We start from the raw sequence: 21,920 nt of genomic DNA, 5'->3' as shown, positions 1-21,920 counted from the left end.
AAAGTGAAAGTCTTGAAAGAATACAGAACATATTGTCCATTTCCCTACAAAAGAGATATGGCTGATGTAGAAGCCATTTCAAAGTCTCCACAATGTCACTAGGGTCTGATTTCCCAAAGCAGAATTCATCCTTGGTAAAGGCACTGGTTGGTTCTGATGCAGGAACTTTGTCCCAAGCTAGATTTCTGGTTTTGCTCTGAGAAACAGTATTGCAACCCATAATATCCTTTATGGGGTCTTTTTAGACAGAGCTACCAAGTTAATTTTCTTTCACAACTATAGTTTTTTCTTTTTAATATTTTATTTATTTATTCATGAGAGACACACAGAGAGAGGCAGAGACACAGGCAGAGGGAGAAGCAGGCTCCCTGCAGGGAGCCCTATGTGGGATCCGATCCCTGGACCTGGGATCACACCCCGAGCCAAAGGCAGATGCTCAACTGCTGAGCCACCCAGGCATCCCACAACTATAGTCTTTTAGAAGATTCACATTTGATTTGAGGCATAAGAAAAAAATCAAACAAAATACTGAATGATATAAAGTCCTAATTTATACCATTCTGTGTTCTCTTAACCTAACATCTTTTGAAGAGAACTAGATGTATGTACAAGTGACTCCCAAGTCTGGGGTTTTCAACTGTCTTGACCCAAAAGGAACTTTAGAAAATATGCACCTCTTTTGCCTTGACTACTAAAATGTGTAAGTTTAATAGTTGCAAATTTGTAGTTCCTAGCTATTGTACATTGTGTTATATGTGCTTTAAATATATCATGGTCAAAACTTTGGCACTTGGTTCATTCTGTTTGTGGAAGATGGCCATTCTATAACCTAACTGGCCAGTCCTCATCGTCAGGAAAGATCTGACCTCAATTGAATTCAAAACAGTGAATTGACAAATATTCCTATTACAACCTATTCTCTTCCAAGTTATTTTTTTTTTAAGATTTTATTTATTTATTCATGAGACACAGGCAGAGGGAGAAGCAGGCTCCAAGCAGGGAGCCCAACGCGGGACTCTATCCCGGGACTCGACCCCGGGACTCGATCCCGGGACTCGATCCCAGGACTTGATCCCAGGACTCCAGGATCCCATCCCAAGCTGAAGGCAGGCACTAAACCGCTGAACCACCCAGGAATCCCCTCTCTTTCAAGTTCTAAGATTGATAGAAGACCATCAGGGATAGTAGAAGTTTGTGTCTGGGTGAAATATGTTCCTGCTTCTTTTAGTATTCTCTCTGTGGGGCTATGCAGCCTGTATTTTTTCCCTTTGATTTGTTTCCCAAAGATTTTTATACCCTGGGGCAGTGCACCAGAGTAAGAACTGGGATGAGTGAAGCAGCTTTCCTTTTGTAAAGGAGACGGAATCCATGTTAAGATGAATTGGTAAAGAAGTCCTGAGGCATCCATTCTCATCTGGATAGAGATCTTTTTTTTTTTTTTTTTTTTTTTTGAGATCATTTTAAATTCAGGGTACATATGAAACAGAATTTGCAAAATAATCCCATAAGACCACACCACTGTTTGAAACTAAAGATTACCTGTCCTAGAGTACTTTTCACCTACCTATGCTGGAGGTAGGATCATAAAAATATTCCCAAATTGGGGGTGCCTCAATGGCTCAGTCAATTGAATGTCGTCAGACTCTTGGTTTCAGCTCAGGTCATGATCTCAGAGTCATGAGATCGAGCCCTGCAATAGGGACTCAGCATGGGGTCTACTTGAGATTCTCTCTCTCTCTCTCCCTTCCTTTGCCCCTCCTCCTGCTCTCTCTCTAATAAATAATCTTTTAAAAATATTTCCTAATATTTTTTCAAATATTAGGAAAGTTTTCTTTTTTTAAAAGATTTTATTTATTTATTCATGAGACACACACACACACAGGCAGAGACACAGGCAAAGGGAGAAGCAGGCTCCATGCAGGGAGCCCGACGTGGGACTTGATCCCGGGTCTCCAGGGTCAGGCCCTGGACCAAAGGTGGCGCTAAACCGCTGAGCCACCCGGGCTGCCCCTTAGGAAAGTTTTCTAAAAAGTTTCCTAAAATTTCTACTTGAATTATAGAAACTCTAACATCTCAGTTCAAAGGAAACAATCTAAGACTACATTAAATAGAAATGCTCCAGGGCATGATTTTTACAAGTTTTTCCTCTGAATTAAGAGTAAAAAAAAAAAAAAAGGTTAATTCATCGCAGAATACTTATTTTTTGAAATTTTATTTTTAGACAATCTCTACATCCTACATGGGGCACAAATTTACAGCCCTGAGATCAAGAATCCTATGCTCTACTGACTGAGCTAGTCAGGGGCTCTATTAATATTTATGCTAAGATTTACATACATAATCACAATAGAGCTGCTTGATACATTAAGGTTCACTTGGAATAGCTAATAAAATACATGCTGGATGTGATTAAACTTTGAAGCTTCCTTGACAATTATGATGTCTCACTGTTTGTTTTTTATTTTATTTTTTTATTTTTATTTTTATTTTTTCACTGTTTGTTTTTTAAAATCAGTTTTGGGACACCTGGGTGGCTCAGAGGTTGAGCATCTGCCTTCGGCCCAGGGCATGATCCTGGAGTCCCTGGATCGAGTCCCGCATCGGGCTCCCTGCGTGGAGCCTGCTTCTCTCTCTGCCTGTGTCTTTGCCTCTCTCTGTCTTTCATGAATAAATAAAATCTTTAAAAAAAAATAAAATAAAATCACAGTTTTTGGTCACTTAAAACTGATTCATCACAGTCTTAATAGTAAACTGTCTTGTATTAAAAATTTTATTCATCATAATTATATTTGTCTTAAAACATATTCAGAAAGAAAAAGTGAATCAATTTGAAGGTCTAAAAGCAAAATTGTGGATTAAAAAAATTCACAACCCAGACATGAACTCAACACAATTTTCCCAAGTGAACTAATTTGTTTTTGTTATTTGAATTCATTTTGGCTTGATTTCTAAATACAGACCCTTCCCCGCCAACCCAATATTTTAAAAAGGACATTAGATTCTGAATAGTGAAAAAGGGAGAAGGTAGAGAAACAGTCTCTACCTTCAGAGACTATGTCTCTACCTTCAGTCTTTTTACACTATACAGGGGAGGTTTGCTCAGAATTCCAGATTACAATCTAGAATACAATTTTCAGCAGCAATCTAAAGTAGATTTTCCTTTTTTTTTTTTTTTTAAAGATTTTATTTAATCATGAAAGACACGCACACAGAAAGAGAGAGAGAGAGAGGCACAGTAGAGGGAGAAGCAGGCTCCATGCAGGAAGCCCCACGTGGGACTCGATCCTGGGTCTCCAGGATCATGCCCTGAGCCGAAGGTGGCGCTAAACTGCTGAGCCACCAGGGCTGCCCCAAAGTAGATTTTCCAAATAAAAACATAATATACTATTTTAATACATGACTAATTGTATCCCAGGATTTGAAGCAGAAATGTACTGGCTCTTTTTTTTTTTTTAATATTTATTTGAGAGAGAGAGAGAGAGAGAGAGAGAGAGAGAGAGAGAATGTATGTGTGTACACGAGCCAGGGGAGGGAGAGAGGGAGAGAGAATCTCAAGCAGGCTCCTTGCTGAGAGCATGGAGCCCAATGTAGGGCTTGATCTCAAAACCCTGAGATAATGACCTGAGATGAAATCAAATGTCAGATGCGTAACTGACAGAGCCACCCAGGTGCCTGTGTACTGGCACTTTTTATGGTCATCTACATTCCACCTTTTGAATAGAAATGTTAGTATACCACTGCCAGCATCCACAGTTCTTTTGAGGCCAAGTTGGGAAAATACATCACAAAGAGGAAGCCAGCAAAGAAAGTTGTTTCCTTTTCTGGAAAAAAAATTGAACTACTCACAGAAAGATTTAGCACAAAATTAGCTTCAATAGCCTTTCAAAAGTTTTATAGTTTATAGGTCTATGAACAAATGAATCCTAGGTTTTGGTAACTAAAGACCACAGACTAAAATTTTAAAGTTTTATTCATTACTCTGAAAGTTCTCATCCCAAAATTAAGAGTTTTAAATTTGTCTCCAATTCTTTTTTTATACATACTTAACATTCCATGAATGAGTCCTAGTATCATTATTATAACATCTGAGCCCCTTACTTCAAAGAAGGGATAAAGTTGTTTTTGTTTTTGTAGAAGACCTAATAATCCACCAAACACTAACAAAGTGAGTATTAGGGGCTCCTGGGTGGCTCAGTCAGTTAAGAGCCCAACTCTTGATTTCAGCTTGTGACATGTTCTCAGGGTTATGAGATTCAGCCTGTGTCTAGCTCCATGCTCAGCGAGGAGTCTGCTTGAGATTCTCTGTCCCTTTCCCTCTGCCCCTCACCCTGTCCCCACCTAAACACACACATACACACACACACAAACAAAACCCTAATTTATTAAACATTAAAAAAGATAATAAACTTGAGTATTGTTTGTCTAGGTAAGCATTACACTAAGCACAGATAAATGTTTATTTGCAAAGTTGTTTTAGAGAGCATTTATGGACACTAAAGTATCAGGGGCATGTGGGTAGCTCAGTTAGTTAAGTGTCAGACTCTTGATTTTGGCTCAGGTCATGATCTCAGGGTTGTGACATGGAGCCCCACAGTGGGCTCCATGCTCAGTGAGGAGTCCACTTGAGATCATCTCTACCCTCCTCTCTGCCCCTCCCCCTCCGCGTACACACTCTGTCTAAATAAATAAATCTTAAAAAAATGTCAATAAGGAAATTTTCTTACTTCAAAACACTTACAGGATAAACTTAAAAAGTTTCAAAATGCTGACAATATAATATAAGCTCTAGGATATACTATCATTAAGATAAAAATCTCTTCCTTTAAAGTATATTTACAATAATTTCAACAAAAAGCCAATAGTAAATTGTTAATCCACTGCCCTGCCATATTCTGTTTCCTACACCACAAACTACAAACATCAGCATGTTGCAATCACAACAGAGGGAGGTAAACATCTGCATTTCTGATTTGCAGGTAGGGCATCTCAAATCTAAGGGTTAAGGACTCCCAAGAGGTCACTGCAACTGGCATGACAAAGAGTGGTTCACTCTGGACAAGAACTGGGGCTAATTCAACTAATGTAACTGGATCCGGGAGACAATAGTACCCCCTGGGCCATAGTAATTACCCAAAAAGTTGCTCAAGACATATTCCGTTCAACTTCGTGCTATGGGAACTACGAAGATAGTCACTACCTTAAAGAAATTAACGATAAAGGAGAGAAGGTCAGCAAAAAATATAACCAGAGCAAAGGTTCACATAATACAAAAATTACATCGGAGGGGTTGGATTTGAGAAGAAAACGGAATTTCTATGGGCGGAGCAAAGTCTGAGAATCAAGAACAAGGAAGAGTTCAGTTTGTCAGGATAAATTAGAGGAGGGCCAAATAGGGGCCCCTGGGTGGCTCAGTGGCTGCGCATTTGCCTTCGACTCAGGTCACGATCCCCGGGTCCTGGGATGGAGGTCCGCCTCGGGCTCCCCGCCGTAAGCCTGCTTCTCCCTCTGCCTGGGTCTCTCTCATGAATGAATGAAGGAAGGAAGGAATACATGAATAAATACTTAAAAAAAAAAAAAAAAAAAAGAGAGGAGAGGACCAAATGGGGGTGCCTGACTGGCTCAGTCCGTAATGGGACTCCTAGGGTGGCGAGCTCCAAGCCCACTTTGGGTGTGGAGATTAAAGAAGATGAAGAAAAGGCCCAAATAAAAAATTTAAAGATTAGAAGGTCAAAGGCGGCATGCCAAAAGGTCAAACCTGAAAAAAAAAAAAAAAAAAAAAAAAAACCCAAACCAAAAAATTCTCTCCTGCCCGAGTCACGCTGCAGATCGCAGAGTCACAGAACGGCCAAGCGAGCCTTGAGGCATGGGATCAGCCAACCCTATCTGACTGGACGGCCGAGGTCATTTTTCGTCCAGGACCCAAGCATCCCCGGGAGAGATGAAGCGGTTTCCCACAGGTCACCGGTGCCCCGTCCGCCCCCGCCCCTCGGCCGGTGGCCGGTGGCACCTGCCCGGGTCTCCCGCTCCCGGCTCCGGGACGGTCCTCGCGGGCCGCCTCCCTCCGCCGGGACCCGGTCTGCGCCCCGAGGCACCAGGGCAAGGGCACCGCCGGGCCCGCGCCGCCGCCCGTTACCTGACTGACCGTGAGGCGCGGCTCCCGCCGCAGAGCGAACAGGTGACGCGGCTGCGCGGGGCGGAGCCTCCCTCGGGGGCAGCTTCTCCGCGCGGGTCGCGCTCCTCGCGTGTGAGCCGGGGGCGCCGCGGCCCTGCGCCCTTCGCAGCCGGAGCCCGCCGGGGCGGAGCCTCCCGCCGCCGCCCCGGCGAGCAGCCACCGGCCCGCAGGCCCCACCGGCGCCGGGCGTCGACCCCCTGCGGCCACCGCGCCCCGTGCGCGTGCGCGTGCGCGACCCCGGCGCGCCCCCTCCCCCCGCTCGGGCCCGGGCGGAGAAGAGGGAAAAGCCGCCGAGGCCTGACAGGGCGCACCGCCGGGGCCGACTCGGGGCCTCCCGGGGCGCTGGACCAATGCTGGGCGCTCGTTACGCGCAGAAGTCGGGGAAGAAGAGCAGGTCAGCGCGGGGCGCCTGAGGCGGGTCCCTGAGGAGAAGGGCTGTGAGTGTCGGAAACACCGAGACGCGAGAACGCGGAGGCCAAGCTTTTAGGGACACTGAACGTTCGGGACAGGATATAATTAGAGCCGGCAGTTTTGAGGGACCAGTGATGTGCTAAGCACTTACCTGAGCCATGGCGACCCTGTGCAGCAGGTACGTTTCCCCAATAAAGCCCCCGAGGCTCAGAGAGATGAAGCCGTTTCCGCAGGTCACGCAGCTGCCCGTAGCCAGCCTTTGAGGTCAGACCGCGGAGCCTGATTTTGTCCTAAGGGCCACTGTGGTGTCTTGAGCAAGTCTAGAGACCAAAGCGTCTCTGTGAAAGTCATTTTAAATACTGTTGGCTTTTAACAAATAACCAAAAAGGAGAAATCAAGGCCCCTGCCTGCTAAGAAATTACAATTTCTTTGAGGAGGCTGAGGTACATTTGTTGAGTCTTCGCTGCATCCTGGGACCTTGTCCAATCACTTCACTCCCACCCCCTACCACACACAATTTTCAAAACAGTCCCATGAGTGGGCCTTAAGGTTTTGTTTTGCAAACGACTGAGAACTGGCATTTGGGGGATCTGGTCCTGAGAGGTCCCCTACTCTTCCTATTTCACAGCAAAATTTTCCAGAACAGTTCAAAGTACTAACTAGTAGAAGACAGTGTAGCATCTACGGCCAAGTACTGCTTATGAGCAATAATTGCTTTTGTCTTTGTTAAAAAATGAAGAGAAGGAAAGATCTTCAGGTCATTATGGTGGCCAGGACTTGAACACTGGTGCTTTAGGATTGTTAGGGTGGCAGCAGTATTTAGGGTGGACTGTAGACGGTCGAGTTAGGGAGACAGAGTGGGAGACACTGGTTCAGGAGTGAATTCATAATGGCAATGGGAAGAGATAGAACAGAGTGATTCCCAGGAAATTTCTCAAAGAAATCTTGTAAAGTGCAGGGTAGTGGGTTCAGAGTATGGAGCCAGACTGCCCGGTTTTCAAAAACCAAAGGACCTAATTAGGGTTGTTAGGGAAATAAAACTAGTGTTTGTGAAGCACTGGGACAGACAGAGCCTAGCATATAGCGAGTGCTGAATGAGTGTTAAAAACAAAGAGAAAAAGAAATTACGAAAACAATTGCGTCTACAACAGCATCCAAAAGATTAAAATACCTAGGGCTATATTTAACCAAGGAGTTTGCAAAGCATTTAGGCAACAGTACAGTCTGAAGAAACAGTGTCCCCCAAACTGCCCTTACTTTAGACACCAGCTGTATGTGTAAGTTGGAGGGTCCCCAGTGCCACCCTCACTTTAGACCATCTAGCCACAAGTTGGGGGGTTCCCAAAATCACCCTCAAGCTCACTAACTTGCTAGCAAGACTCACAAAACTTACTGGAAGTTATGATACTCAAGGTCATGTTTATTACAGGTTAAGGATAAGTTGAAATCAGGGAAGCAGAGGGTAGAATCTGGAAGGGGTCCTAACTCAACATTTTAGTCCTGGCTCCCAACTATGATGTGGAACAATGTTCAAAGAGTTTTGCCAACCACAGAAAGTCATGATCCAGGGGTCCTGGGATCCAGCCCCATGTCAGGCTCCCTACTCAGGGGGAGTTGGCTTCTCCCTCTTCCCCTGCCATTCCGCTTGCTTGTGCTCTCTGTCGAATAAATAAAATCTTAAAAAAGAAAAACCCAGGGGTGAATCTTAATGAACTTGGATTCGCAATAGATTCTGAAATATAACACCAAAAGAGGAGTTTCTTTTGTTAAAGAAAAAGTATGTAAATTGGATTGCATCAAAATTAAAAGCTTTTGTGCATCAAAGGATAATTATCAAGAAAGTGAAAGGGGCACCTAGCTAGCTCAATTGAGGGCGTGTGTAACTCTTGATCTTAGAGTTGTAAGTTTAAGCATCATGTTGGTAGAGATTACTTAAAAATAATAAAATTTTTGGGGCACCTGGGTGGCCCAGTTGGTTAAACATCTGACTCTTGGTTTCAACTCTGGTCATGATCTCAGGGTCATGATTTCAAGCCCCACATTGGGCTCTGCTCAGCATGGAGTCTGCTCAAGATTCTCTGTCTTCCTCTTTCTCTGCCCCTCCTGCTCATGCTTACTCTCTCTCAAATAAATAAAATCTTAATTTTTTTTTTTTTTTTTTTTTAGGGCAGCCCGGGTGGCTCAGCGGTTTAGGTTTAGCACCACCTTCGGTCCAGGGCGTGATCCTGGAGACCAGGGATCTAGTCCCACATGCATGGAGCCTGCTTCTCCCTCTGCCTGTCTCTCTGCCTCTCTCTCTCTCTCTCTGTGTGTGTGTGTGTCTCTCATGGATAAATAAATAAAATCTTTTTTAAAAAAAATCTTTTTTTAAAAAAAGTGAAAAGACAACCTACAGAATGGGAAAAAATATATGTTAATTAGGGTCTAATATCCAGAATACATAAAGAACACTCACAACACAATAACAAAAAGATAGTTAAAAAATGAGTGAAGGACTTGAATAGACATTTTGCAAAGAAAATATGTAAATGGCCAACAAACACATGATAAGATACTCAACATTATTAGTCAATAAAGACATGCAAATCAAAACTACAAGATGCCATTTCACATCCACTAGGATGGCTAAAATAAAATTTTTTAAAAAGAAAATAAGTACTGGCAAGATTGTGAACTAATTTGAAACCTCATACATTGCTGGTGGGGGTATAAAATGGTGTAGCCCCTGTGGAAAAACAATTTGGTGGCTCCTCAAAAAGTTAGAGAATTACCCTATGATCCCCCAGTTCTATTTTTTCTAGGTATATATATATCCAAAGAATTGAAAACAAATATTCAAACAAATGCTTATACAGGAATGTCCATAGCATCACTATTTACAATGGTGAAAAGTTGCAAACAATTCACTGCCCATCATCGAAGACCATCATGGAACAGACGTGGTATAGCCATTCAATGGAAGGTTATTCAGCCATAAAAAAGAATGGAGTACTGATAGATGCTACCGAATGTATCAAAATATTGTATGTGAAAGTAGCAAGGCACAAAGGTCACAAGTTACATGATTCCATTTTGTGAGATAATCCAGAATAGGTAAATCTGTAGTAGAAAGGAGGTTTAGTGATTGCCAGGGGCTGAAGGACAGGGGGAAAGGGAATGACTACTTAATGCATACAAAGTTTTCTCTGGAGTAAAGAAAATGATTTAGAACGTGATATAGGCTCTGGTTGTGCAACATTGTGAATGTATTTAAATACCACCAAAATGTACACTTTAAAATGGCTAATTCATATCAATAAATTGATATGAATTTATCTCAATAAATAAACCAAAGGAGAAACAGATTTTTCATGAACTTAATGACGTTTGCTGTAGGGTCATATCAAACTTGTAACTGTATTTTTTTCTTAAAGAAAGACAGCATGATAGTCAAAATAAGTCCCTGCCTCAAGACATTCCTGTCCTAACCCTTGGAACCTGTGAATATATTACATGACAAAAGAGAATTAGGGATGCAGATGGAATTAAATTTTCTAGTCAGCTGACATTAAAATAGGGAGATTATCCTAGATTGTCTGGGCTCGATGAAATTGAATTCTTAAAAGAGAAGGGGAAGGGGGCACCTGAGTGGCTCAGGGGAAGAAGCATCTGCCTTTGGCTTAGGTTATGATCTCAGAGTCTTGGGGCTGAGACCACAGCCTCAAGCTCCACCCCCTGTTGGGGTCCCTGCTCATTGGGTAGTCTGCTCCCCCTTCTTCCTTAGCCCCTGCCCCCACTCATGTGCTTGCACTGCATTCTCTCTTTCTCTTTCTTTCTCTCTCTCTCACTCAAATGAATAAATAACATCTTACAAAAAAAAAAAAAAAAGGCAGGAGCAACTCTTACTATTTTGTCAGATTTCTTCCTGCCTTGAAGGCAGTACAAAATAGAATTTTGGAGTTGACAGGAACTTGGAAACCATATGGCAAAACCCACATGTTTTGTAGATGTGGAAGCTCAAAGACTTCATAAGGCCACCCAGCTAGTGACTGTTTGACAGGGTGAATATACAGTTCTCTGGACTTCACTGTGTGAAGCTTTTATTTATTTATTTATTTATTTTTATTCATAGGCACAGAGAGAGAGGCCGAGACACAGACAGAGGGAGAAGCAGGCTCTATGCAGGGAGCCCCACGTGGGACTCGATCTAGGGTCTCAAGGATCACGCCCCAGGCTGCAGGCGGCGCCAAAAACCGCTGCACCACCGGGGCTGCTCCACTGTGTGAAGCTTAATCTTTAAGATAAAAAAGTATTTCTGCACAGAAATGTTTAACTGCAAACACCCGGGGTACGGTGCCCTCTAGTGGCTTTGAGTTTTATCTTACAAATCGCCATTCCTTCACCTTTCTGTTTTATAGTTTGTTATAACCATTGGAGATGGGGCAAGCAAGGTAAGCTGCCTTAGATAAACTTACTGTTATTTGCAAACTCAGGAAGATTTCAAGCAAGTTTTAACTTCAGAAAATGAGGACAAGGATGGGAAACACCATTAAAGAAAAGGGGGGAGCAGATCATGTAAATGCAAAATTGGAAATTTTTTACTTTTGCTGAAAACATTGCTCAAATATTTTATCTGGAAAATAAAGAAAAATGAGTTCCTGTTGTGTTTTCACTGTTTTACTAAAAATGATGTTTTGTTTTTAATTCAGCTGCCTCACTTCCATTCTGTCCCTTGGTTATTCTTTCAACACCTCTCTTAGGTAAGAAATAGGAAGGTGCTCTTAACCCTATTTCACCAATAATAAAATGTTAAAAAAAGGTTTTGTTTTATTGAAATATAACCCTCATCTAAATTCATGTATGAATGGTACACAATTCCATATTCCATAAAATACCAGAAAATTCATCATTTTAAAATGTCTTTTTTAAAAGAGATTTTATTTAATTTGAGAGAGAGTGAGAGAAAAAACAATCACGAGCACAGGGGGAGGGTCAGAAGGAGAAACAGACTCCCTGCTCATGCAAGACCCAATCCCAGGATCCTGGGATCGTGACCTGAGGCTGAAGGCAGATGCTTAGCCAACTGAGCTACCCAGGCACCCTTAAAGTGTACATTTAAGTGGTTTTTAGTATGTTCACTACATGGTACAATCATCACCATTATCTAATTGCAGAACATTTCCATCTCCCCAAAAAGAAACCCTGTGCTATTAGCAGTTAGTTTCAATTTGCCCTTGTGTCTCCCATCCCTTGGCAACAACTAAGTGTACTTTCTGCCTCTATAGGTTTTCCTATTCTGTATACTTCATGTAGATGGCATAATGTAATTATGTGACCTTTCATGGCTGGCTTCTTTAATTTAAGCAAATGGTTTTTTTAAAAAATATTTTATTTATTTATTCATGAGAGACATACAGAGAGAGGCAGAGACACAGGCAGAGGGAGAAGCAGGCTCCATGCAGGGAGCCTGACATTGGACTTCCGGGTCTCCAGGATCACGCCCTGGGCTGAAGGTGGCGCCAAACCACTGAGCCACCTGGGCTCCCCAAGCATGTTTTCAAGGTTCACCCAGATTCTAGCATGCGTCACTACTTAGTTCCTTTTTATGGCTGAATAACATTTTTTTTTAAAGATTATTTAATTATTTTTTTTTTTATTCATGAGAGAGACACAGAGAGGCAGAGACACAGGCAGAGGGAGAAGCAGGCTTCTCATTGGGAGCCTGATGTGGGACTTGATCCTGGGACCCCAGGATCAGGACCAGAACTGAAGGCATATGCTTAACTGACTGAACCACCCAGGTGCCTATGTCCAGTTTCATATTTTTGTGGGTAGCTGCCCAGTTTTCCCAGCACTGTTTTGCCGGAGAGACTTTTTCCTGTTCCATATCCTTGACTCTTTTGTTGAAGATTAATTGACCATATAATCCTGGGTTTATTTCTGGGCTCTCTATTCTGTACCATTGATCTATGTGTCTATTTTTGTGCTGGGACCATAATTTTCTGATTACTTCAGCTTTGTAGTATATCTTGAAATTGGGGATTGTGATACGTCCAGTTTTGTTCTTCTTTTTCAAGATTGCTTTGGGTATTCAGGGTCTTTTGTGGCTACATATAAATTTTAGGATTATTTGTTTTAGTTCTGTGAAAAATGCTGTTGGCATTTTGATAGGGATTGCATTAAATCTGTAGGTTGCAAAAGCTTCTTATTTTGGTGTAGTTCGAATAGTCTATTTTTGCTTTTGTTTCCCTTGTCTGAAAAAAATATATCTGGAAAAAAATGTTTCTACAGCTAATGTAAATAAAATTATTGCCTGTGTTTTCTTTCAGGAATTTAATGGTTTCAGGTCTCACATTTAGGCCTTTAATCCATTTTGTGTGTGTGTGGTGGTGGGGTAATAAAAATGTGGTCCAGTTTTCTTCTTTTGCATGTAGCTGTTTAGTTTTCCCAACACCATTTGTCGAAGAGACTGTCTTTTCCCCATTGCGTAGTCTTGCCTCTTTTGTTGAAGATAAACTGACCATATAATCATGGGTTTATTTCTGGGCTCTCTATTCTGTTTCATTGATCTATGTGTCTATTTTTGGACCAGTACCACACTATTTTAATTACTCAGCTTTGTACTTTGTAATATTAGTTCATTATATGCATGCTGTAAGAGGTAGTGATTATTTCATCAGAAGATTCGAAAAGATTGTGAAATTATGTAAGAAATAACTTAGAAAGTCCCATGTATTGAGTAACTGCATTTTTCATAGTACAGGTCTAAGGATAGTTTTGAACATACCTATGCTACACCAACTCTGAAATTGCTTGGAAAAACTTTTGGAGTGACTGAATTTGTTTTCCTGGAAGAAGATTGCATTAACCTTACCCTTATCACTAGAGTGCTTCAAATACTTATTTGCAGTTGTCAGTAATACACATTGTTTTGAACAATACTTGCACAGCAAAGATTGGTCATATAAACATATACTCCCATTGCCAGCTTCTATATCCAATAAAAACACATGCATTTTTCTCTCCTTTCTCCTCTACCCCTCTCTACCCCTAAATTAAAAAACAAAAAATAAACAAAAAATTAGGCAGCAGTTGCAGCTACTAAAGAGAAGGTGGAAATGGGGCTGAGGGCTAGAGCTGTGGGGAACAGTAGTCACATTTCTTTCCTCCTCCTCCTTTCCCTCCCCAAATCCATCCATTTCAAATCGTGATGTTAAACATGAAATTACATGCATGGATCTTATGTCATAAGCTCAGCAAGTTTTGACAATTGTATATACCTCTCTAACCACCACCTAAAATCTGTCACTCCAGGAAGTTTCTTCATGCCCTTTCCTGTCTGGTCCCCTTCTTCCTAAAGAATCATAGTTCCTTTCATTTCCTTTTTTTTTTTTTTTTTTAAGATTTTATTTTTAAGTAATCCCTATACTGAAGTAAGGCTTGAACTCATAACCCTGAGATCAAGAGTTGCATGGTCTACAGACTGAGCCAGCCAGGCCCCCCCAAAGGAACCATAGTTCTGATTTTTGTCCTCATAGATTAGCTTGATCTTGGACCTCACATAAATGGAACTGATATTATTTTGTGTGTGGCATCTTTCACTCAGCATATTTCTAAGATTTTATCCATGTTGTTGCTGGTTTCAGTGGTTTGTTTCTTTTGATTGCTGAATAGTATTTGATTATATGAATATACCACATTTTTTCCCAAGACTTCATTTTTTAGAACAGTTTTAGATAGACAATGAAATTATTTTTTTCATTTAAATTCAATTTGCCAACATACAGTACATGATTAGTATCAGATGTTGTTTTCAATAATTCATCAGTTGATTGTAACACCCAGTGCTCATCACATTACATGCCCTCCTTAAGGCCCAGTTACCCCAACCCACGACCCACCTCTCCTTCAGCAACCCTCAGTTTGTTTCCTGGAATTAAGAGTCTCTCATAGTCTGTCTTCCTCTCTGATTTTTCCCCACTCAGTTTCTGCTCCTTCCCTTATGGTCCCTTGCACTATTTCTTATATTCCACATATAAGTAAAACCATATGATGATTGTCTTTCTCCGACTGACCTATTTCACTCAGCATAAAACCCTCCAGTTCCATCCAAGTCGATGTAAATGGTAGGTATTTATTCTTTCTGATGGATGAGTAATATTCCATTGGTATACGATGAAATTGATAGGTACAGAGATTTCCCAAATATCCCCCGCCCCCACACATGCATAGTTTCCCTCATTATTGTCACTCACCTGAGTGGTACATTTGTTACCAAGGACAACATAGTCATCCAAAGTCCATGGTTTCCTTCAGGGTTTATTGTTGGTATTATACATTCTATAGGTTTGGACAAAGTATAATGACATGCGTCCACCTTCATAGTATCATACCAGAGTACTTTCACTGCCGTATTTTCACTGTATGGTGTGCTATTCATCTTCTCTCCCACCCTCAGCAATCCCCTGCAATCATTAATCTTTTTACCATCTCCATAGATTTGCCTTTTCCAGAATGTCACATATTTGGAATCATATAGTATGTAGCCATTTCACATTGCTTCTTTCACTTGGAAATATCCCCTTAAGTTTTTTCCATGTCGGGCAGCCCACGTGGCTCAGCGGTTTAGCGCCGCCTTCAGCCCAGGGCCTGATCCTGGAGACCTGGGATCGAGTCCCACATCAGGCCCCCTGCATGGAGCCTGCTTCTCCCTCTGCCTGTGTCTCTGCCTCTCTCTCTCTCTGTGTATGTCTCTCATGAATAAATAAATAAAAATCTTTAAAAAAAAAGTTTTCTCCATGTCTTTTCATGGCTTGATAGCTCATTTCTTTTTAGTGCTGAATAATATTCCATTGTCTGTATGTACCACAGTTTATCCACTTACCTACGGAAGGATAGCTCAGTTACTTCCAGGTTTGGGCAATTATTAATAAAGCTGCTATAAACATTCATGTACAAGTTTTTGTGTACACATAAGTTTTTAAATCTTTTGGGTAAATACCAAGGAATGTGATTGCAAGATTACATGGTAAGAGAATATTCAGTTTTTTCAGGAACTGCCAAACTGTCTTTCAAAGTGGCTATACCATTTTACATTCCCATTAGCAATGAATGAGCATTCCTGTTGATCTACATCCTTGCCAGCATTTGGTGGTTGTCACTGTTCTGGATTTTGGCCATTCTAATGGATGTATAGTGATATCTTGTTTTCATTTGCATTTCCCTGATGGCATGTGATGTGGAGCATCTTTTCATATGCCTATTTGCCATCCGTACATCTTCTTTGGTAATTTGTCTGTTCAGGTTTTTGGCCCATTCTTTAATCATGTTGTTATTTATGAGTTTTCAGGGTTCTTTGTATATCTTGGATAATAGTCAGTCTTTTGTCAGAATGTATCTTTTGAAAATATTTTCTTCCAGTCTGTAGCTTATCTTCCAATTTTCTTGATATTGTCATTCTCAGAGATACATTTTTAATCTTTTTTTAAAAGATTTATTTATTTATTTATTTATTTATTTATGATAGACATAGAGAGAGAGAGGCAGAGACACAGGAGGAGGGAGAAGCAGTCTCCATGCCAGGAGCCCGATGTGGAACTCGACCCCGGGACTCCAGGATCGCGCCCTGGGCCACAGGCAGGCGCTAACCCACTGAGCCACCCAGGGATCCCCACATTTTTAATCTTAATGAAATACAGCTTATCAATTATTTCTTTCATGGATCATACCACATTTTTCAACCCATTCTTCTGTTGATGTACTTTTAGAATATTTACAAGTTGTGGCTGTTATAATGAACATAGCGGTGACTATTTGTGTGCCAGTATTTTATGTAGAACACATGCTTTTAGTTCTCCTTGGTAGATATCTTAAAGTGTAGTTGTTAGGTCATAGGATAAAGGTGTGTTTAAGTTCATTAGAAACTCCTCTAAGTTCACCAAAGCAGATGTGCTATTTTGCCCAGCAATGTATGAGAGTTCCAGCTATTCCATATTCTTGCTAACATTTAACATTGTTAGAGGTTTCTACTTGGCCTGACAGGTAGAAAGTGGTCTCTAATTGTTGTTTATTATTTTTTTTAAGATCTTATTTATTTGAGAAAGAGAGGGCAGAGGGAAAGCGAGAACACACAAGTAGGGGGAGGGGCAGAGAGAAGAGAGAGAATTCCCTCTTAATTTAGGGCTCATTCTTAAGACCCTGAGATCATGACCTGAGCAGAAATTAAGAGTCAGACACTTGGCATGCCTGAGTGGCCCAGTGGTTGAGTATCTGCCTTTGGCTCAGGTTGTGATCCTGGAGTCCCGGGATCGAGTGCCACATCGGGCTCGATCTTCTTTAAAAAATAAAGTTTTAATTTATTCATTTAAGTAATCTCTATACCCACCATGGTGTTTGAAGTCATGACCTTGCGATCAAGAGCTGCACATTTCTCTGACTGAGCCAGCTAGGTGCCCCTGACATGTTTTTCTAGCCACCCATTAATACATCTTATCTTATTGATTAATTTCAAAGGAAATTGCAAAGTTTAGTATACTTTCTTCTATTTTTAAAAAAAGATTTTATTTATTTATTCATGAGAGATACAGACAGAGAGAGGCAGAGATATAGGCAGAGGGAGAGCAGGCTCCCTGCAAGGAGCCAGATATGGGACTCCATCCCAGATCCCGGGATCACACCCTGAGCCAAAGGCAGATGCTCAACCGCTGAGCCACCCACGAGTCCCAGTATACTTTCTTCTAAATGCTTCAGCATATGTGTCATTAACTAGAGTTCAATATTTGTTGATAGTATTTTTTCTTTTCAGGAAAATTTGGATGAATATATTTTATAAGGTGTAATTTGTAATGTTAGTTTATTAATATTATGATCAATGACTTTACCAGAGCAAACTTGATCATTATAAATAGAAAATTTTGAAATTGACACGTTGTGCACTAATTTATTTCTACATTTAATTTTGTTTGCATGGCATTGAAATGATTGCTGGTTGAAGATCAAAATAAGTAGTCACAAATGGTAGCCCATTTTCTAATAGCTCACATTGTAATTTAGGTCACTCTTCAGTCACATTAATTCCAAAGCTTGAAGGAAGAGTTGTAGAGAGTCTTCTTTCTAAACTGGTATAAGGAGCACCTGGGTGGCTAGGTGGTTTAACATCTGCCTTCAGCTCTGGCTGGGCATGATCCTGGGGTCCTGGGATCGAGTCCCACATCGGGCTCCCTGCAGGGAACCTGCTTCTCCCTCTGCCTGTGTCTCTGCCTCTCTGTATCTCTCATGAATAAATAAAATCTTTTTTTTAGAAAAAGGACTTCACTTATTGAATCATTATATTGTACACCTGAAATTAATGTAACACTGTATGTTAGTTATAATTGAGTTTTAAAATTATATATTCATATATATTTAATATATATATTTATTCGTGAGAGAGACAGAGGCAGAGACACAGGCAGAGGGAGAAGCAGGCTCCATGAAGGGAGATGGACATGGGACTCGATCTCAGGTCTCCAGGATCATGTCCCAGACTGAAGGCGGCGCTAAACCACTGAGCCACTTTAACCACTTTAAAAGTGGTTACCACTTTAAAAAAACTGGTATAAAAGTAGTATCTAATAAGAGTTTAGATTCCTTTTCATATATGTAATAGCTAGACATAACTTACTCCAGCAAACAATAAATGCTAAAAGTGTCTATCAGTATTTTTTTTTAATTTTTATTTATTTATGATAGGCACACAGTGAGAGAGAGAGAGGCAGAGACACAGGCAGAGGGAGAAGCAGGCTCCATGCACCGGGAGCCCGACGTGGGATTCGATCCCGGGTCTCCAGGATCGCGCCCTGGGCCAAAGGCAGGCGCCAAACCGCTGCGCCACCCAGGGATCCCGTGTCTATCAGTATTAACTAGCTTTTGTACAACTGATCAATGCAATGTAAAAGGCAAAAGATTTATATCATCTTTTTTTTAAAGATTGTATTTATTTATTTATGAGAGACACACAGAGAGAGGCAGAGACACAGGCAGAGGGAGAAGCAGGTTCCATGCAGGGAGCCCTATGTGGGACTCGATCCCAGGACCCCAGGATCATGCCCTGAGCCAAAGGCAGACACTCAACCACTAAGCTACCCAGGCATCCCAAGATTTATGTTATCTGAAGAGAAACCAGTATTGATCAATGCAATGTTAAGAAAATTTGCTCCAAATAAGTGAACCTGTGCATTTTATTGTGTGTGCTATTGTTACCTAAATCACTTGTTCAGTTTTGTAACCTGGATTTTTTTTTTTAAGATTTTATTTATTTATTCATGAGAGGCCCACACAGAGAGAAAGGCAGAGACACAGGCAGAGGGAGAAGCAGGCTCCATGGAGAGAGCCCGATGTGGGATCCCGGGTCTCCAGGATCACGCCCTGGGCTGAAGGCGGTGCTAAACCGCTGAGCCACCTGGGCTGCCCTGTAACCTGGATTTTTAAAAAAGGGTTAAGTTGTTTAAGCATCTGGCTCAGTTGGCTGAGCTCAGTTGTTTAAGCATCTGACTTCGGCTCGGGTCATGATCTCACAGTCATAAGATTGAACCCTGGGTAGGGCTTTGCTAGGGAGTCTCTCTCCCTCTACCCTTACCCCCACCACTCACATGCACTGTCTCTCTCTAAAAGAAAAAAAGAAAGAAAGAAAAAAAAGAGTTAACACCTTCCTAGTCAACCACACTTTTAAAGTTCATACTGAGTGCACAGCAATGGCAGAAGCTGTATTCAGAGATCTGTGTTTCTGTCCAGGGAGGAGTTAGAAAACTGTACTCAAATGACCTACAACTCCACACTTGAGAATGTGGAGGAAGCCCTTGGCAGCCAGGCCCAACAGGCTTGATAGATTAGTCTTTCAAATTCCTCCCTGGGAACACCCTGCTCAGTTGGTGTCTGCTGTAGTGGCAGAAAGCCAACCCTGCTGCTCCACACATAGCAGAGGGCACCACCGCCCTGAGGATTGTCAGTGGCCTGGGGAGACTGGACATGGACTCGTTTCTCTCAGAGCACAAGGCCAGTTGGTACCCCTTGGAGCATTTAACTGAAAGAAGTCACCAAACCCACACAAGGTGTCTTAAACAGCCACACTTAATTAAGGCACGCTTTTCAGAGTCTTCAGTCCAAGAATGATTGGCATTTCATTCACTTCTACAAGGAGGAAAGGAAAGTTTCGGGAATACTCAGGGACTGACCTGTTTTCATTGGAATGGCCCAGTGTGTTCTGAGAAGTGTGCTGCAGTGTGGTATGGCAAGAAGAATACCGGTTTCTGAGTAAGGAGACTTATAGCCTGGAACATATTATTAAGTGACCTTGAACAAATCTCCTAACCTTAATTTCCTCATCAGTAAATGGAGTGCTGTGGTAAGAACTTCATAAAATAATCCATGCAAAAGCACCTAACAGGGCAGCCTGGGTGGCTCAGCAGTTTGGTACTGCCTTCGGCCCAGTGCGTGATCCTGGAGACCCGGGATCGAGTCCCACGTCGGGCTTCCTGCATGGAGCTTGCTTCTCCCTCGGTCTGTGTCTCTGCCTCTCTCTCTGTGTCTCTCACGAATAAATAAATAAAATATTTTTAAAAAGCACCTAATACTAATTTTTGGTATATATTACTTAATCTGAAAACAATCAGATTTTTAAAACAAATATTCTTTAACACACCAACAAATGTTCTTACGTGATAGAGGGATGAAAGGGGCAGGAAGTTTTTTAGTGGACTATCCTCAAATAAATTAGAGGTTTTGGGAGTGCCTGGGTGGCTCACTCAGTTAAGTGTCTGCCTTCTGCTCAGGTCATGATCCCAGGGTGCTGAGATGGAGTCCCATATCGGGCTCCCTGCTTAGCGGGGAACCTGCTTCTCCCTTCCCTCTGCTGCTCCCTCTGCTTGTGCGCGCTCTCTCTGTCAGATAAATAAAATCTTAAAAAAAAAAAAAATGGAGGTGTTCATGTAATTGTTGCTATTAATATTTCACTTTTTAGAGTTGAAGGGGACCTGAAGCATCACCTAAGACAATGCTAAGGTAAATACATTTAACTTCTGCTTTTTTTTTTTTAATGTCTAGTGATAGATACTGCTGCGCCTTTCCAGGGAGGCCAGATCACAAAGCCACCTGAAGTGTAAGTAATAATGGGCAGCCTTTACTCTTGTCTGGCTAGCATTTATTACTCCTTTTATGTTTCTAGCACCCAATTTTCCTCTATCATGTTCAGTTCATTGGTCCTGGGGCAGAAGAGTCCACCCCAGCTCTAGAGGTACTCATATGAATCTAGCCTGGCCAGTCAGAGTAGTGCATGTGTGGCAGACCTCATTGACTGGCTAACTCAATTCCCATCCTCAACCCTTTCTTCCCAGCCTAACCGAACTGGAGTCTGGAAGAGCAAAACAGTTGGCTGCCCAGCTTCCCATGAAGGTAGAGGCAGCCTGTGACCCAGTTGTGGCCAATGAGTTGTGAGTGGAAGTCAGCTGGGTGCTTTGGGGAAATCTTTTGCTTTTCCTCAAAGAGGGACATTTGCTGCCCATAACATCTTTTTGCTGCTCATACCTGGATGTCCTATTTTTGGGGGGAACTGCCCCAGTCATCTTACAACAGTGAAGAAAAGGCCAAAGAGCTATCAAAGATGTTAGTCCATAGAATCATCAGCAGTAACTGCACACTCCACGTGTCTTTGTAAATAAGGAACATGAACTTTCTTTTCTTTTATCAAGTTCTGTTGTTGGTAGTTGAAGGCATCTCTAACTGATAAAATTTCTCCTGGGCTACATTGATTGATTTCCAGGATGGGTGTGTGACTCAAGTTAAAGCAATTGAACCAATGAGACTCAATCTTAGAACTTCCACTGTTAGAATGAGAAGTTCATTTGAAAGTAAAGATATATTAACCCAGAACTGGTGGAGCCAACTTGCCCCTACATGGGGTCAGCCAGAGTGAGAATGAAGCCAGTACAGAGGAAATCAGAGCTGAGATGTGGAGGGAGAGTGAGTTAGGATGACATGCTTTGAGGCCCTGATGCTGATCTGCCTGCAGTTAAGGTGCCTTTGGGCTTTTTGAGTACATGGGTCAATAAATCTCTCTTTGGCTCAAGCTTATCTGAGAGGTGTTTTCCGTCATGTATTGTAACTTGGCAACATATTACTCATGCTATTTCTAGTCTGTATTTTCCGCTGCCTGCATGTCCTCAAGTGGTATTTAAGTACCTAAAAGCAGGACTTAATATTTATCCATTTTTAGTGAGTTACCTCCTCCTCCACCTTCTCTCTTGAGACTTTTGTGGGTCCAATCCTCCCCACTCACCCCACCCACCCCTGCCATCAGCAAGGACAGTCCTCTGCTCTGGGTAAG

At 41.8% G+C, this 21,920-nt stretch overlaps 1 protein-coding gene and 1 long non-coding RNA gene across 4 annotated transcripts in view; one reads left to right on the top strand and one right to left on the bottom strand.

Annotated features, from left to right (window-relative positions):
• LOC112663908 (monocarboxylate transporter 1-like) overlaps positions 1-6,532 on the bottom strand; it is a 37,687-nt gene extending 31,155 nt beyond the window's left edge. Inside the window, exon 1 of one of the 2 annotated variants that reach the window (XM_035700749.2) lies at positions 6,134-6,532. The gene's annotated coding sequence lies outside the window, so the exon portion shown is untranslated. The remainder of the gene's footprint in view (positions 1-6,133) is intronic. The other variant, XM_025452916.3, reaches the window with a different exon arrangement.
• LOC118351205 (uncharacterized) lies at positions 6,532-21,672 on the top strand. 2 transcript variants are annotated; one of them, XR_007403124.1, is made up of 4 exons: positions 6,532-6,761; positions 10,695-11,322; positions 20,642-20,696; positions 20,932-21,672. It is a non-coding gene; the product is annotated as an uncharacterized LOC118351205 (long non-coding RNA). The 2 variants fall into 2 exon arrangements; XR_004806263.2 differs by lacking the exon at positions 10,695-11,322.
• Positions 21,673-21,920: the final 248 nt, after the last annotated feature.

Source organism: Canis lupus, chromosome 17 (genome assembly GCF_003254725.2).
Source record: "Canis lupus dingo isolate Sandy chromosome 17, ASM325472v2, whole genome shotgun sequence".
In the NCBI taxonomy this organism is placed as follows: Eukaryota; Metazoa; Chordata; class Mammalia; order Carnivora; family Canidae; genus Canis; species Canis lupus.
Note: the sequence above shows the minus strand (reverse complement) of the source record. Positions and strands in the feature narration are given on the sequence as shown.